At 44.8% G+C, this 16,786-nt stretch overlaps 1 long non-coding RNA gene across 1 annotated transcript in view; it reads right to left on the bottom strand.

Moving 5' to 3' along the window:
• Positions 1-8,437: 8,437 nt before the first annotated feature.
• LOC105853299 overlaps positions 8,438-16,786 on the bottom strand; it is a 238,879-nt gene continuing 230,530 nt past the window's right edge. Inside the window, exon 4 of the long non-coding RNA XR_001145134.1 lies at positions 8,438-8,518. This is a non-coding gene — a long non-coding RNA (uncharacterized LOC105853299). The remainder of the gene's footprint in view (positions 8,519-16,786) is intronic.

Raw genomic sequence — 16,786 nt, 5'->3', positions numbered from 1 at the left:
GATGCTCTCCCTGCTGCCCCCTGGATCTCTGCCCCAGTCTCAGTGCACAGAGAGGGCTGGCCAGCGTCCAGCCTCAGTACGGTCAGAGCCCAACCATGCATGCCAGCTGCAGCCTGGCTACCTTTGTTTGCTCTCTGCTGATGGGGAGGGTGTCCTGCCCCAGAATCGGTTCTTCCAGCCCGTGTTGCCCTGAACAGCTGGACCTCCTCTCTTCGGCAATGCAGAGATCAGGTGCCAATGCCAAGCCCGTGTTCAGGGTCCCTCATTAGTGTTGCCTGTTTCCAGAATGCATTTGGAGGTGGGGGAGCAGTTTCAAGGTCAACTTGCCTAATGATGTATCGATCCAACGCCTCTTTTCCTTCTTCTTCTATTTTTTTTTTTTTATAATATAAGAACGACCTTTTCCTTACTTTAAAAATTGGCCATTTTCCCCTTATTTGGGACTTCCAATAATATTCATCTGACATGCAGTGTTCTTTGAAGGAATTTTATGTTCTTTTATGTGTTCTTAAACATTGTATGTTCTTGAGTGTGTCTTGGAACCCAAAGCTGTTCAGATCTCAGCAGTTTGGGGACCACAGTTGACATTGTGTTGACATTAGTGGCCAAGTCTTGCTGGCTGGGAGCCCTGTTGACCCAGGTGACCAGGGGACATCGGCAGCTCTCCCAGAGGTGGTGCCTGAGGCCGCCTCACCTGTTCTGCGGTGTGTGGGGCTCTTTTCATACCCTCCCTCCATAGAGCTCTACAGCTTAGAGCATCCTGCGCTGAGGTGCAGGCACTAACCACAATCTGCCTCTGCGTGAGGGTGGAGGTCAGAGGCCTTGTTCTTGCTACGTGCAGAAATTTCTAGTCTTTTCTGAACATGCTCCCTGGACTTTCGCTTGCATCTTCCCCCACCAGCATCCACTTCTCAGATCTGCAGTGGAATCAATGTCCTGCCCCAGACATTCTTGTCTATGATCATTCCCTCCCAAACCACCAAGTAGTCCCACGCCAGCCAGGCAAAGGATTGCACAGCCTTTAAAAGTCCACCAGTTCTATCAACTCCAGTCTTCAAATCTGTTTTGTTTAATTACCTTATTTCCTAAAAATATTTGACAGCTTAATTGATAGAGAAAGAGCTAAAATGAACTCTTTACAAAAATCAACCTTTCGATGTCCCCTCCCCACCCAAAAGAGTAAGATGAATATCTAAAAAGCTAATTAGTTAAAAAGAATAGCTAAATCAGAATAGCTGAAAAGATTAATAAACACATAGGTAGGTTGAGGTTAAGGCAAACTGGTCATGACATAAATTGGCCAACAGAAGAATTGGTTTTAGATGGAGATTTTTGTCAGTGGCTACTGTGAAGAGCTCGGCACTCGCTGGGCTCCTGGAGCAGGACAGAAACTCAGTTCATGCCGAGCGCCAGAGCATCACGCATGTACACGAGGAGGCAAGACCAGCTCTTTCTAAGCCAGCTTTGAGGGTAGCTCTGCACAATCCGAGCTACGTCTTTGCATTTACCTTCACAAGGTGCTGGGCACATTAACAAAATTCACTTTCACTTGGAAAAGTAATCAGTGTTTTGGGGAAGGTAGGCCCGGAAGTCAAGGAGCATAGACGTGTGGACGTGCAAAGCCCCATCAGTCACGGCCTGTCTTTCCCCTGAGAAAAAGTACAGATTTCCAGGGGCTCCGCATGAGTCTGGGGAAAGACAGGGCTGGCAGCAGGCCTGTCAGCCTTGACTTTGTGGGATGTTTTCGTAATTCAGCCATAGGAGAAAGGAAAGAAGGACTTCTGAGATGCCAAAGATTTCTGCAGACGCTCAAACAGAGGTTGTGTTCCAGGGGTTAAACGGGCCCTGGTGGGACAAACATGGATGAAGCTTGTCCAGTCATTCATTCCACAAGTAGTTCTTGGGCACCTACGACGTGCTGGTCTCTGAAAGGAAGGCATAATCCCTTTCTTCCTTGGAGACTGGTTAGCAAGAAAAAAGAAAGTCTTATGGTAACTACAAGTACTAGGTGCTTTGGGGCTAAAACACCTAAATTAGTCTTGCCAGGTGAGGGAGGTCTGGGGTGCCAGGTGAGTCTGAGGATGAGAAAGAGGAAGCCTGGGGGAAGGGGCAAGTGGGACAGGGGCATGGGAGGGTCATGTTTGGGAAGAGGGCTGGAGGGGAAGGGAACAGTTAGCAATCTGCTTCAGTTCCTTCTGCTGTTAGGATCTGGGGTTTGGTCTAGGTACCACTCAACTTCATCGACAGAACGACAGGCCGTCGGTGACTTCAGCTTATCAAAACTCAGCTGCGGGCCCTCCCTGCTGGCGCAGCTGGCTAAAGCACAGCACTTAGAAGCTAAAGCCACTTCTGCATGAGTTCTATCCCTGCCCCGGAGGTGACCCACATGGCTCAGAAGACCTTTCCTGACCTGCCCGTTGCTCCCCTCAGCAGCGTACTTCGTTGATCTGCCTGTTTTGCTGCCCACTCTATCTCTGGTGAATCCTCTCACCGCCCATGCACCTCTGGCCTGTACCCCAGTTCTGTATGCACAAATAAATAAACTTAAAAAAAAAAAAAACTCAGCTGCACCAGGTGACACAGTTGGAGCGGCGGGAGCTCCTGGGAGGTGGGCTGGAGAAGCCATGCCGTCTGAGTCGGGGTTGAAAAGTAGCAGAGACCACCCCCTCCAGGAGTCACGGAGAAAGGAGCTAAGAGAGGATGGGAGGCTTGGTCAGCAGAAGTGCAGAGAGATGTGGCAGACAGCAGGAGGCACAAGGGGCTGTGAAGACCTCCACGAAGACGCGGCTGTGAAGGATGCCCAACCCATTTAGAATAGTGACCTACAGGGTCCGGAACACTGGAAAATAGGGCAGTGAAACCAGCTTGGCAAGCCAGGCCACTGGACATGGCGGCTCCCTGATGGACTGTTAGAACTTCACTAGCACCAGCCAGGAAGACTGGGTGACGGGCACCATGTAGGTGTCATCGCAGAGCTCACCACAGAAAAGGAGATGAATTCTTGGCAAGAGTGTCCAGAGATCCTCTATTTTTGGTAACAGGGGTCTACAAGAGCCCAATGCAGACACATACCCCTTAACTCCGACCCCAATGGAGTTACCCATTACTCCCCCAGGTCCACCACCGTCGACTGCCCCAGCTTCGGGAGGTCTGCAGAGGGAAGACGATTATCCCCAGGTGACAGGGGGAGCAGTGCATTTCAGAGGGGCTCCCAACAGGGGGAGGAAGACCAGGGCTCAGAGTTCTCTGGCTCGTTCCCTGTTACCCTGACCGTCTACCATATGGTATTGCCCAGGCACAACCATGCCGCAAACTGCAAAGCTTGCAAAGGTTGAGAAAACTGTTCTTTTCAAGAGTGATCTCTCAGGAAGCCTCTCACTGCCAATCACCCCACTCTGAAGACAGACCACACCACAGAACTGCAGTGTGATCCCATTTCCATAAAAGAAAATCAGGTCCACACACACTCTTCCCAGGACCATTGGGCAATGTCTGGATGAACAGACACCAAAGGCCTGGCAGCACTTGCTCTGAGGGATGACATTTCCAGGAAATTTTAAAGAATTTTTGCTTATCTGCATTTTCTCATTTTTCTACAATCAATATAAATTACTTTAAAACCGAACTGTCAAGGTGGGGTGAGGGGAGATGATATAGCCGACAGTGACAGCTTCTCCAAGAAACACTATCCACTAGGGCTACAGTCTTCCAAAATAGAAACTTTGTTCAGAAACTGGCAAGTACATCCCTGTCAAATGAGAACTCTGTCTTTGAGAGCCATAGAGGGGAGACCCCATGGAGACCAATCCACTACCCAGACATGAACAAGGGGTTCTCTGCTTGTCAATAGCACAGTGTACCTGAAACCTGAGGGAATGATGCCCCGCTCCACTCCCGGGTCTAGCCTTTTAAAATTTTTGGTTTTTTTTTTTTGCACATGGATTCCTACCCCCATGTCTGCCAGCCACCAACATCTTCCCCAACTATGTCAGTTATTTTAACCCCCTACTTACCAGGCCTTGCATTTCAACATACCTTCCAGAGAACACACTGCACATTTCTTCTGCCTCAGTTCATGTACCTCACACTGGCTCTCACACCACCCCAGGGCACCAGACATTTGAGTATTTCCTAAACACGCCAGACTTCCTTCCATGTCTGGGCCTGGGCTTGAGCTGGTCGCTTTCATTGGAGCATCCCTCACCTGTCATAAATAGCCTTATTCGTTGAGCTCAAATATTATTCCCTCCTACATGAAGCCTTCCCTGATAGGTGACTCTCCAATTTTAGCCCCAGATAAATCACACTTTTCTCTATTTCTACCACTACAGCCTGTATATGCGTCCATGCCACTTTTGTACTGAGTTCTTACTATCCATGTGGATGCCATATTCCCCTCCAGGCAACGCACCCCAGAGAGTAGGGCCATGCTTTGAGACAAACGAGATGTTCTGCAGAGAGCTGGTGAAGAGCTTTGTCTTTTAAGTCGGACACCTGGGTTTGAGTCTTAGCTCTGTCTACCACCAATGAGATCTGTGACCCTGGATAAATGACTAAGTTTTCCTTAACCTCAGTTTTCCCATCCGTATAAGGGAGCTGACACAATACCTACTTTATGAGACTGAAGAGAAACGGACAGTGTGTACATGTCCTTAGCAGGCTATGGTACTAAAGAGCAAGTGGTGTTATCCTCATTAATGATAATCATAGTTGTAGCAGTCGCAAGCTCAGAATTTCCATGGAGTCTGGTAGCTTTTCCATGAATGTTTCCTGAATGATCCCATGGTTTAGTACAACCCCATATGCTCTTGCTTTGCTGCCCCCAGCCCCACATACTCTCTTCCTACAGTTCTCCCAGTGGGCAGAGCAGGGCATGTAGACATTTCCCCACCTCTGGGCCTCGGTCTGTCACAGTATCTTTGATCCCCCAGGTCATGTTCCTCAATTATCTGTTTCCGGTATTTGCAAGGTTGAAGTGACTCGCTAGGGAGGGCTGCAAGTCCACCTGGACCCCCGTGGGCTGGAGAGGGAGAAAGGGCAGAGCCAACATGGAAGCCAGGGAGCCTGACCCACCGGCAACTTCTTGGCCACATTCTTCATGGAGTCAAAGTGGCAGCTGCTGAAGCTCACCACCGCTGACAATGTCGAGGGCCCAGGAAGGCCCAGGGCACCCTAGGGCCTGCCAGGGCACATGGCAGAGGGCACAGACTCTGGTTCCAACCGTGCCTCTGCCTGCTCTCCAGCTATGCACTTTGAGCAAACTCTTAGGCTTCCTGAGCCTCGGTTCCCCTTCACTGAGAACTAAGTGATGTCAGGAACAAAAGTCTGACTGACTTGTGAGACAGCGGATGTTATTTTCCTTCCTGGGGTTCCGCTGTCATTCAAGAACCATGGAGAAATTGGGGATCTCCTCAATTCTGAGCACCCAAAGTTTTGTAAAGGAATTTGAGCTTGAATTGGAAAAATGGACAGGGTTTGGAAGCGTGGAGATGGGGGAAGGGCTCTACAGAAATAACGTAATAACAAAGACCCAGAGGTGACAGAACATGCTAAGCGTGGAGGAAAATGAATCCACTCTGTTAGTGCCCTATTTGGTCAGGAAGTTTAGATGCAGCTTTGTTTTCCTTTTTCTTTACTTTCTCCTTTCTTCCTCCCTGCTTTGCTTCTTCACTTCTTAACTGTCTGCGAGAGGTTAAAGCAATCTGAATTAAGTTAGTTAAATTGACTTTTATTATTGAATTATAATCATTTGTGCAATTATGAAACCAGGTGTTCCTGATTGAGATCAATTATTCCTTCACCTGATCACTATAGAGCTAATAAGGACTTAGAATTGCTGTTCAAGTATACTTCCAGCCGGGTTGAAGCCTTCTGGAAAGGCATTTATTAAAGCCAAAGAGTGGTGGAAAAAAATCCAGGGGAGAACAAGGACAGAGATTAAAATGCTCTAGGAAAAGGCCTAGGAAGGCTGATTTGATCATTAAGTAGCCTTGATGGGTGGCTGGCTGTTGAACAAGGAATCTTTGAGGTGTTCCTACAGGAACTTCGATGGGGTTGGGGTAGAGTTGGGGGCAGGGTTGGCTCTGGGGGTGGGACGGGAAATCAGGATACAGACACTCCATGTCAGCCACGGTGGAGACCATTTCCTGGCTGTTCCTCTGCTGAAGGGAAGTTGCCCTCTCTTTCCATTGAGGCTTCAATTCTGACTACAGAAAAGATGCAAAGATGTCACCAAGTCCCCCTCTGCTGTGTGAGGGGTGTGTGACATGGAAGTGCAGGCTCTGTTCTTGGATCTGCAGGATTTGGATCCTGAGGTGTTTGCTTGCTATGAGAACCTCTATCCTAGACTAGTGGGGACCTGCCTATAGTCACAGAATTAGTGACCAGTTAGTGGAGGACTTGGACTGAGCCGCCCTTCCAATTCTGAGGTCACAGAATGGTCTCTCCCCCACAGCTGACTGCCATTGAAAGTGGCACATGAGCCATCTCAATCTCTACAGTGTTTTACAAAGGAGGGACACTCGCTAAAATCACCTGGGCAGATTAAAAACACCCTTGTTGTTGTTGTACAAAATGATGTAAAAATAAACTGTTATAAAATAAAAAAAATAAATATGAATGCAAAACTCAAAACAAAACAAAACAAAACAAAACACTCTTGTTGATCTGTATAAATCCAGATCTGGGCCTGGTACCACTGTGTAATTCTACTGTGAGCCAGAGCTACAGGCGCCCTGACCTAACAGGTAGCTAGTTAGCTCCGCGCTAGGACTGGTCTTCAGAAAGTCAGCAGCTGGGGAAGGCCCTATGGGTCACAGAGGACAGACTTCTGACTCAGCTTAGTGGCTTAGCTACTTGCCAGAGGATATATTCGAAGGCTTACTGGATCAAAAGGAGCATAGGGTGTGATCTCAAAGACAAAAGGTATGTGGGAGTAGAAAATCACCCCATTACACCTGCCCCATCTCTATCCCTCATCCTTCATGCCAAGTTCTATTTCTTTCATAGTTCAAGGGACCTGGTCACTCATGGTTCTAGACATCTCATAGTTGGAGAAGGGCCAAGCTGTCTTCTCCAGCCCATCCTTGGGCAGGTGTTCACTCTAAGCCAACCACGTTGGCCACATGGCTGTGTAGACTGACAGCCCCCTATTCAAGCCACATGACTAGAGCAGGGGAGGAGTTATTTTCCAGAACAAGGGAGGGTGTTGTTCTAGAAAGACATAGTAGAGGTTTCCCAGCCATCACCTGCATCCCTCAAATAGGATTCCCATAGCTGGACACCTCTACAGGAAATGCTTTGGGGATTGCCTTGTTTGTCCTGTCAGCCGCAAAACTCAGGCCACCAGGAACAAAAATCGACCACTTTGAGATCAGGATGATCTTTTCCTGAATGCTGAGCCACTTGGCCTGCAAAGTAGAAGTACTAAGTGCTGAGGCAGCGTGGAGCCCATCCCACTTTCCAATTTGCCAGACTCACATTGCTATGGGTTTGGATGGGACTGACTTAGTTAAAGGCTCCTGAGTTGTAAGTGATAGGAAACCAACTCAAAAGGTTTAACTAATAAGCAAAAGAACCTCTTGGTTCACATGCCTGCTTTCAGAAGTGGCTTGATAAAGCACCTAGACAAGTCCTGAAGTCTTAGTCTTACCCTCTCTCTCAGTTCCTTTCTTCTTTGAGGGTGGCCCTCAGGCAGTTTTTCCCCTCACAAAAACAAGATGGTGACCAGCTCTTAGCTACCCCAACAAGAGGCTGACAACCCCACCCCCCCAAGTAAATATCTCAGAAACTCCAGGGTCAAATATCACTGGAATAACATGACCCCACAGCTGCGCCAGAGGATGTGATTGTATTAGCTGAGGTCAGTGGAGACAGGGGAGGGAGGAGAGGAAAGTTGGGAGTTGAGTACCAGGCAGGACAAGACAATGGTTGCTTTTAAAAGACCCAAAGCTCTCCACAGGAATTACAATTGAGATGAAAAAAAAAAAAAAAGTACAAAATGATGTAAAAATAAACTATTATATTAAAAAAAAAAAAGACCCAAAGCTCATCTGTGTGATGGGTCCAACGCACCCACTGAAATCCAGTATGCTTGTGAGGCCTTTCCTGACCAGCAGCTTGGCTGTGGTCAACACTCCTAACCCACCTCTCACTCTGTATACGGGAAATGCACAACAAATGCTCTTGAATGAACCCTCTGGGAGACTAGGGGCGACTCTCCTGGTACCTCAAAACCTACCTGGGACTGCAACACAGAAATTTATTTGAGTTTTATTGAACAAGAGGACTTTCAAAAACCACATCGAGTAGGAAAGAGGTCACAGAGGTGGGCAGCAGAGCTCCGTGGCGGAGTTCCAGATTGTGCCTGATTCACTGTGCCCCTCAGACTAAAACACTCCTCAGATCTGGGCTTTGTCCACACGATCTTGCCCACCTACCTGTCAGGATTACTCAGAGGTTTATATAAAAACACGTGGGAGCCAGTTGTCATTGTCAAGTATATCATGATGTTTCTTGCCTGTAAAATAACCAAGGTCCACTTTCAGAAAAAAATAGCGTAATGAAAAACAGTTTAAGGGTGGAAAAATCATAGAGTGGTAGGACAGTCATACAGCGTCAGCATGCAGGGAGAAGTCTAGGGAAGGATGGTTTTCATATGAAATATGTGCCTTGAAGAACAGTGGGGTGGAGGATGCAGGAGAGTGAGGCAGAAGCCAGAAGCCCATGGAACAAAGGCAAAGAGGTCAGCCGCGCTGGAGGGGAATCCAGAGCACAGATGCTGCTTGGGAAGGAAGCTAATGAAGCCTTAGGGTGTGTTCTTTCTAGGCCTGACCACAAAGGGCTGATGCTTTTGAAGGCGCTGGCCCTTCTCAGGCCTCCTGCTCACTTTCCTGTCTTCATAATGAGAGCTAAAGAGTCGGGTGAGACTCACAGGCTGATGACAACCAGATGCAATTCTGTCTGCTGACACCCCGACACCCAGGACTGTCTGGCTTTCCTCACTCTGTCATCTTGGGCTATAAGTAACCCACTTAAATCACCATTGGACAGGGAGAAGCTCACAGCCTGCTTCAAGCTCTTCTTCCATCCAAGCCATTAGTATGTTTAATAGCTCTGGCCCCATGCTGATTTCTGACATGCAGTAATTAATTCCTTTCTACTCAGAGATATAGCCATTCACAGGTCTCGATACAAAAATGTCTCTGCTCTGGTTCCATTTGAAAGATACTTAGAATGTTGAGTAGGAAAACTGTTTAGTCTTTTGTGAAATACCACAGCTCCCTCTCCCTTTCTTTTATGAAAATAAATTCCAGAAGTATTAATGATGGAAAAGTAAAAGATGAAATGATAAAAATACTCTAAAGTGATTGTGTATATAATCTCAGAGTAGGAACGATCTTTCTAAGCATGCAAGCAAAGGCAGAGTTTATTAGTTGGTTCACATCAAAACCTCAACCTTGATGTGGCCTAAATTAATGAAATATAATTAATTAAAAGAATGACAAATTTGAGAGGACTATTTACAAATCTGGGGGCTGCAATGTATCATAGTACTGATATTTATTTCTGTGTTCCAGATAAAGTGTTAATATATTCAGAAGACATACAGTTTAATTCACAAAATAAAAAGAATCAAATGGTAAGGAAACATGAAAAAATATCCTACCTTATTTATAATAAAATTAGAACAGCAATAAAAGGCTGCTTATGAAATTAACCAAGATGACACAAATAATAATACCCAAATGTTAGGGTGCAAATAAATGTTCACTTTCATAGATTGTTGTTGGGAGTCTAAAATAGTACCAATTTTCTGGAGCAGAAATTTCTCAAAATCTAAAGCACAAATCTACTTCTACATCAAGGAATCTATTTTAGAGAAATAATTAAGAATAATCACAACAATATGGCTACAAGGTGCAGTTTTAGTAGTAAAGAGTGGAATTAATTCACGTGGCCAATGATGGAAGATTTGCTAGATGGAGTCATCATTGATGTGTTCTGTTACAGCATTAAAAATTATGTTGGGCCCTCCCTGGTGGCGCAGTGGGTTAAAGCACTGCACTAAGAAGCTTAAGCCACTTCCGCATGAGTTCGATTCCTGCCTGCCCTGGAGGAGATCCACATGGCGCGGCAGACCTCTCCTGGCCTGCCCACTGCTCCCCTCAGCAGTGTACTTCCTCAATCTGCCTGTTCTGCTCCCCGCTCTGTCTCTGGTGAATCCTCTCACCCTCCGCATCTCTGGCCTGTACCCCAGTTCTATATGACTAAATAAATAAATCTTAAAAAAAAATTATGTTGTAGGTATATTATTTGCTAACATGGAAAGAGGTTCATAATCTGTTGTCAGTGAATAAAAATAGGTTATGTGATCATATGCTTAGCTTACCAATCTTATTTCTTGCAAAAAAAAAGATAGAAAAATAGTCTAGATATGCTAAATATGAACAAGGGTGAAGTTATCTCTGGGTAGTGAAATAGAGTGGATTCTAATTTACTTTTTGTTTCCAGGTATTATCTAATTTTTCTAGAATGAACACATATTAGATGATGAAAATACCAAAAATGCTTCTCTGACATGATGAGTGTGAGGATTAAATGATGAGGGAAAGTAGTTTGAGCACCTGCAGAATGGTAACTGTGATTCCCAGAGAGGGAACCCAAGAATAAGATGAACAGAAAAGCTGGGCAGGATGAACCAAAAGAGTGGAACTTGAATAGGTTCATGACATGTAGAGAAATTAGGGTACACGGGGTTCCAAAGGGCAAAGATGGACAAGAAACATGGCCCAACCTCTCTTTTGGAGTGTTTAGTAGAGCAACATGGGTATTAAACTAAACCAGCAGGACAGAAGGCCAAAAGAAGGATGCTGGTACTTTCTCCTTTTATTTGTGAGGATGGTGAAGTTCTGAGAATGTGAGCAAGTAGACAGGGCTGGCTCAGATTCATGCAGAAATGTGCACAGTCAGCCTGGCTCACAGTTCAGATGTCTCCTGGAGCTGCCTGGCACCTGTTGTGTTCCCCAGGTGGGCTCCCTCTGTGTCATGTACAGATTATCCATACATTCCTGAAAATTACACATTGTGGAGTTATTTGTCCCAAGGTGGTGGGGGATCTACCAAGCTTGGAATGGATTCCCAAACCTACACAAGGAGAAGTCAAGCTAGAAAGGATTTCAAGGGCTCTGACCATAGGAAAATGTCTCCTTTTTAGAAAAATGTCTTAAAATGTCCTCTACCAGCATATTTGAGGACCAGACCAACCCTCAGCCAGTGTTACATCCCATTTCAATGATGCTGATCTCCAGCTGTCTAGCTTGTTCACACAAGAGCTTTGCTTCCCCAAGTCAGTCACCAGCCAACGAGCTCCCAGAATCAGGCTAAACACTCATGTCTAGAATTTCTATGGTGCTTTTTTAAGTCTGCTATGGGCTTTTTTATAGCTAACAATTCACATACATGTTCAAGTCTGTTTATCTTTATGATCCTTTTCACAGTAACTGTTGTGACTTAAATTGTTCTTTGATAAACTACACCTGATAATTCCACCATGTGAAGTCCCTTAGTTCTGCTTCTATTGTCTGTTGTTTCTGCTGCTTCTCTTTTATGGAGCCTAATTTTCTCTCTCATTACTTTGACTATTAGCTGGAAATTGTCCTACAAAAATTCATTTCAGGACTAATTTGAGTTCTACAGGGTAGGATATTTCTCCTGAGAGGATTCAGATTTGCTCCTACAAAGGACCTTGTAGAAGTATACAATCTGATACAGTTGGTCTGGGGTGACACCCAAGAGTGAGAAGGTCTAAGGTCCCCCCAGTGCTGCTCATGTCATGGGTCCATGGATAAACTTCAGGTGATAAGAGATGAAAAGAGGACTCAGGAGATTGGAACACACTGTAATTCTGTGAGGTGTGTGGTTCTTGTTTCCCTCTCATCCTCAGGCTGAAGCCCCTGAGGCACCATTGTTGTGCAAAGAGCTTCCTGGGAGATGCCTCACTGTGTGTGGCCAGGGCTTTGACCTCTGCCTTCTCTCCTCTTGACATGACCAGGACAATGCTTTCATTGTGAGCAACTGGAATATGCGTTCAGATTAGAATTAGGTTTTGCGCTTGCTTATCTCTCTAGATTTTCATTTTTCCCTTTATTTTTCATTCAGTAATCCTTATTTTCTTTCATCTCGTTGATGCTTCTAAGAAGATTTTTTAAAAAATCTATATTTTTAGTTGCTTTCAGCAGGGGGATTGGTCTAAATAACTAATCTGCCGTTCCTAGAAACAAGAAGTTCTGTGGCAGGAACGTCACATCTTCACACTCACAACTCACTTAATAGTCTCAAAATACTGATATCCAAATAAGTTCATAGCGTCGTCTTCTTCTAAGTATGTCTTTGCTTACATCTGTGATTATTTGCTTAGAATAAATGTATACTCTTCTCCCCTTACATTTGTACTTGTCGTTCCTTTTGGCCCCACTTAGAGTCTCCAGCGTTCAGCTGTTCCCTCCTGTTGCCCTGGCTCGCCTACATGCCCTTCTTTGGACAGCCTTCTTGCCACACGCTCCCAGGATTCCAGAATGGGGCAGCTAAAAGCAAATGTACAGATCCCCACTGAATTCTAGAGATGAGGAGATTGAAGCCCAAGAAGGGAAACAACTCAACCAACATCCCACAAAGAATGACACGTGCCCTGGAGACCAGAACCCAAGCCCTCCTCACCCAGCCTGGCAGCGTTCTTCAGCCACATGTGAGCCCTTCGTTACGTGAAGCCAAGCTTGCCTCTCAGCAACTTCCATGTAGTAATTAATCAAGAAGTGGCAAGATGTATGTCTTCTAAATCTGGGAAAAACACCAAAAGAACTGGGTACATTTTTATGTAATTTATATCTGCCTAGTTCTGAGGATAAAGGTTTTTATCCCCAAACAGCTGAAGGGGAAGGAAGAATTCAACAGACCCTCCTGGAGAAAAGGCAGTTACAGCCTTTTATTTCACCTGTTCTTTTTGATTTGATTTCTACCCAGGAAACCTCTGAAAGCGTGGAGTCCTGAAACGCCACAGAATACACACACTGTCCTCTTGGAAGGGGTCCAGTAAAAACAGCTTCTAATTAAATAAATGAGATCTGCCATGTTTGCATCTGATAGCGGAGCAAGGCTCCCAATGATAAGCCTGTTTGACTGCAGTCAGTTTATTACTTGTTAAATAATCATTGATTCTTGCTGTTCCTATCCATTGACAACCTTTCACTAACTGAACACAGAAGAATTGTAAAGCAAGCAAGCAAACAAACAAACAGACTAATCAAAATAAGAACAAGACATGGCAGTGCTTAGGGAAACTTGACTGTCTGTAATGAAATCCATTAAGAAAGGAAGCAAAATGACTCATTCAGGAACCGGGTGGTAACTCAGTCAATCTAATTTCTTGAACCCCTGATCTCCTGGCCCCCAAACACTTCCCTGACTGACTGTTATCTGAGGACGGCCCCAGTGCAGACTCTCTCTCTTTGTGATCCAACCCCCAATCTCTTCTCAATGCTCCCCACGCATGGCAAATTCTCCCACACCTCGGAGCCCTGGAACATGCACGCTGCTGGTCGCAACATCACATGTGGTTTTCCAATCTATCAAAATGTCTTCCAGCCTTCAGAACCCCACACCAATTTCCTCAAAGATTTCTCAGGGAGGAAGGTCCCTCTCCTGCCCATGGGAACTCCCCTTCTAGAGGCCCTGGAGAGCCAGCATCTCACAGGAATACTGGCTCCTGAAGTTTGACCAAAGAGTCACAGGGACCCTTCTCTCCCACTTGCCATTTTGTTAGAATAGTTAGGCCCCATGGAATAGTTGGCACATATTTATATTAAACAATTATCTGTTCTTTATCTGAAATTCAGAGTTAGTCAGGTTAGCTGTATTTTATCTGGCAACTTGCTCGGCAATGCCTGGACAGTCTTGGCATTTCTGTGGTGGTGCTTCATGTTGGAGACCACGTGTGGAAACCTGCTTATGACCCGGTGAGGGACCAGGGCTGTGCCTGACTTCCTGAATAATGTGCTATCCCTGCCTTCGGCTCTGCCATCTCATAAAGCAGCAAGTAGGGAATAATAAGCTGGAAAGCACATTGTAGCATAACAATAATCATAGAAATAACAATAATGTTTACATAGCATCTCCTCCAAATGGTTAACAAACACTTAATTCACATAACTAACTTCTGAAATCGGTGCCATTATTATTTTTATGACACCAATGAGGGACCTGAGGTACTAAGCATGGAAATAATTTGCCCAGAGACAGTAAGTAACTTGTAGGGTAGGTGGCAGGACTGGGATGGATTCCCAAGAGTCTGGCTCCAGTGCTTGCCTTCTTGATATTTCTCCTCTTTAGCGGCATCTTTAATGGCCATCATGAATTCATTACCGTAGCTCCATCCCTCTGGGAAACATACTTGTGTGCTGTGACACGTGTGAACAGAGTATAGAATCAATTCCAAATTCATTCATTACCGAGAAGTCATGACTTTCAGTAAAATGAGACATACATAGCTCCTGATGTCCCCTGTTTCATGTATGCTCAATCAAAGGTCCCATGGAGGAGAAAACATGTCTATCTCTTTCTTGCATCTCACATGGTCTCTGGATGAATAGATAATCACCAACATTTTCTTTTGTTTCTCCCACTTTGTCACATATGCTGTCACATATTTCAATGCCTTCTTCTCACCATCCTTTTCTTCTCCAAAAGAAAAATTCTTACTCATGTGAACTTAAAAAAAGTCACCTCCTCCATGAAGTCTGTCTTGATTACCCCTGGTTGTTTTATTCTTCCCTCCATCCTCCGTACTTCCTCAGTTCTGGGTCATGGCTCAAACCCAAGTGCCTGGATTACGTCATCGGATCCCTTTCTGCAGACTCCACTGCTTATTAGTGTTATGCGTGTCTGGAAAACAGGTTCCACACCTTGACTATGGCCCAGAATCAGCAGGGTGCTTTGTAATATACAAATACTGGTCCCAACATTTCAGATTTGTCAAGTCAGATATAGGACCCAGACATTGATGAAAAAAAAAAAATCCACAGATGATTCTGAGTCACAGTAGTGTGAGCCATGGTCCCGAGTGGCAAGTGATACTGTAAGTAAGTGAAACTCAACTATATTCTTTTGCTCAGAGAATACAGTTCTCTGTAGGCCACACCCTTAGCTTCTGAGGGCGGATACAACTAAGTCTGAAAGAGTTCTGGGAAGATTTCTTAAGGGGTCCAACAGTATGTTATTCTGATAATAATCTCTGACATTGGGATCCAATTTCAAGTCCCCCAAGCAGTTTTCTCTACTATTGTGATTTCAGGAAAAGGGAAAAGTGCTTGTTTGAGAGATCAATAGAATTTGTTTAGACAGGAAAGATTTTAGAATCAGTTAGTGTAATCCCAGGTGGGATGAAATGCAGGAAGCTGCTCAAATTTCTGGTTTTCCTGGTTTTCCTGCCCTCCCTCAAGCTGCCTCATGCAACACCAGTCCCCACAGGGTGGATATTTGAGAGTGAAAGAAAGAGGATTTGACCTGTCTGCTCAGTTTAAACCCAAGCCAAAAAAAAAAAAAAAAAGTACACTGTGGTTACCCATTCAAAAGTTAATTTTAAATGGGAGCTAGCTTTTTAAAAGACAACACACCACAAAATACCACACAATTTGACAAAACCTCCTCCCACAATATTATTCCAACCAGTATAAAGGAGCTGCATTTTCAAAAACAAAATGAAAATTGAATTCTGGAGCATAATCCAAGAGATAAGAGTCACAAGAAAGTCAGTATGTGATGATTGAGTATGCAGGACCACAGCTCTTAATCTCTGCCATCCTCTGCAGTGTAAACAAATCTGCTGATTGTTGATGATATTGCTGAAAACATCACTAATCAAACCTTAAATACCAAATACATTTAAGCAAATAACACTCCATTTGCAGTCATTCTAGCTAATCGTGAAGGAAATTCAAATCGGAGACCAGTTTGAAAATGACCAGAGCGATCTGTGGCTTCTCATTAACTGACCAACATCTTAGAGGTGGTGCTCTCGAAGTACAGAGGCCTGAAATACAAAAGGAAATAAGGAAGAAGTCCAGGAGGCAAGCACTAATGAAATTTCAAACTGGAATTACATCAGCAGCTTTAAACAGATGGCAGAATGGGAATAAATGTGTTAGCTCCTTTCTCTTACTTGGGCTTTCATTGTTTATATCATTAAAAATAAGGAGAGTTTAAAATAACATATATCGTCATGTAGCGACTCACAGAGACACGCAAAACTAGTTTGAAAAAAAGACTGAATTTGGTCCTACTCCTGGTTGTTTTGAAAACAACTGGGTGAATTTGATTAAGTAACCAGCTGGTTATTTACAAAAGAGAATAGAGCTCATCAAGCCATGCTGATTATGACTGAGCTGGTCCTAGAAAACCCTGGCTAAGCCAGAGGTGGGTTTCAGAACATTTCCCTGGGTGTGAGTAGGTCCAATTAGTTATTTAGTCCAGGGATAGCAAAGCAAAGTAGGCCTGTCACCTACTTTCTGTTCCCAGGCCTTAGCAGATATCACTGCTCTACCGTGATTCATCCTCCCTGAGTTTAGTCTTGAAATTCTTGAGACTACTCATATGTTCCTCATAAGAGTGGGGATCTGGAAGCCTATTTCCCCTCCCTGCTCTAGTCTATTTTTTTCAGGAGAAGAGACTGAGGTTCAAGAAGAGTATGGTGCCCAGTATTCTGCTTATAATGCTTTGCTCTATATAAATGCTT

This window comes from Condylura cristata, unplaced genomic scaffold (genome assembly GCF_000260355.1).
Source record: "Condylura cristata isolate star-nosed mole 26May11 unplaced genomic scaffold, ConCri1.0 scaffold00006, whole genome shotgun sequence".
NCBI lineage: Eukaryota > Metazoa > Chordata > Mammalia > Eulipotyphla > Talpidae > Condylura > Condylura cristata.
The sequence above is the reverse complement of the archived record's forward strand: the minus strand, read 5'-3'. Positions and strand labels throughout refer to the sequence as shown.